We start from the raw sequence: 1181 nt of genomic DNA on the forward strand, positions 1-1181 counted from the left end.
CACCCCTACTCCGGCTCTTGATGGGGTTCAATTTGAAATTAAACCTCAATTTATAACGATGATAGAGATGAAGCAATTCAGTGGAGCCAAGGGTGAAGACCCGAATCTTCACATTGCCGACTATTGTCAATATTGCAACACCATCAGGCAAGCCGGGGTCACTCAAGACCAAATAAGGGAGATTCTCTTTCCCTTCTCTTTAACTGGAAAAGCTAAATTGTGGTTTAATGGCTTAAATAGAACTACACTTGGTATAACTGACTGGGAAACTCTTGTTTTGAATTTCTATAACAAGTATTATCCTGCGGAGAGAACAGCAGTACTACAGAGTACGATCCAGAACTTTGCCCAAGAAACCGATGAATCTTTATATGAGGCTTGGGAGAGGTTCAAGGACTTACAAAGAGAATGCCCTCACCATAATTTAGCGCAATGGTAGTTAATCCAAGCCTTTTATAACGACATTGGAAATTCCTCTAGAATAATTTTAGACTCTGCAGCTAGTGGGAGATTTATGAATCTTAATGTTGATGATGCAGGTCAGGTTATTGAAGATATGGCGATACACAATTCCCAATATGGGAATCCTAGAGGATTTGCTAACAAGGGGAAGCATAGTGTCGACTCTGTATCCTTTTTGCAAGCTCAACTAACCTCTATTTGCCAAAAATTAGATAATCTGAGCACTGCTAATGTAGCTAATGTTTCTGCAATTAATAATAATTCTAATGAGCCCTTCTGTGAAAATTGTGGTATTGTAGGTCATTGGGAGCAAGATTGCAGGAGTTCCGTGGAGCAAGTTAATGCCTTCCAAGCTTATAGGCAGAATAACCCATACTCCAACACCTACAATCCTGGGTATCAGAATCATCCGTACCTTTCCTACCGGAGCACTAATGTTCAAAATCCACCACCACAAGAACCACAGGCGCCACAGCAGCAGAAATATTATCATCCCAATGTTAGCCAGAAGAACCAACCACAACAAACCCCCTCATCTTCCGACCCTTCTCTGGCGGAAATAAGAGCAATGTTGGTTAATATGCAAAAGCACATGGAGAGCAGAGATGCGACAATTGATAAATTCTAGCGCATAATAAAATTATGGATAATCAAATTGCGCAACTCTCCGCTACTCTACAAGCCCGCCAACAGGGAGCTCTGCCGGCACAGCCGACTAG

At 41.8% G+C, this 1181-nt stretch overlaps 1 non-coding gene across 1 annotated transcript; it reads right to left on the bottom strand.

Moving 5' to 3' along the window:
- Nucleotides 1-319: 319 nt before the first annotated feature.
- On the bottom strand, nucleotides 320-426 carry LOC145633377 (small nucleolar RNA R71). The gene has a single exon (XR_014112707.1). It is a non-coding gene; the product is annotated as a small nucleolar RNA R71 (small nucleolar RNA).
- Between the last annotated feature and the right edge of the window lie 755 nt (nucleotides 427-1181).

The sequence above is a fragment of the Chenopodium album genome, chromosome 5, assembly GCF_948465745.1.
Source record: "Chenopodium album chromosome 5, dcCheAlbu1.1, whole genome shotgun sequence".
NCBI classification, from domain to species: domain Eukaryota; kingdom Viridiplantae; phylum Streptophyta; class Magnoliopsida; order Caryophyllales; family Amaranthaceae; genus Chenopodium; species Chenopodium album.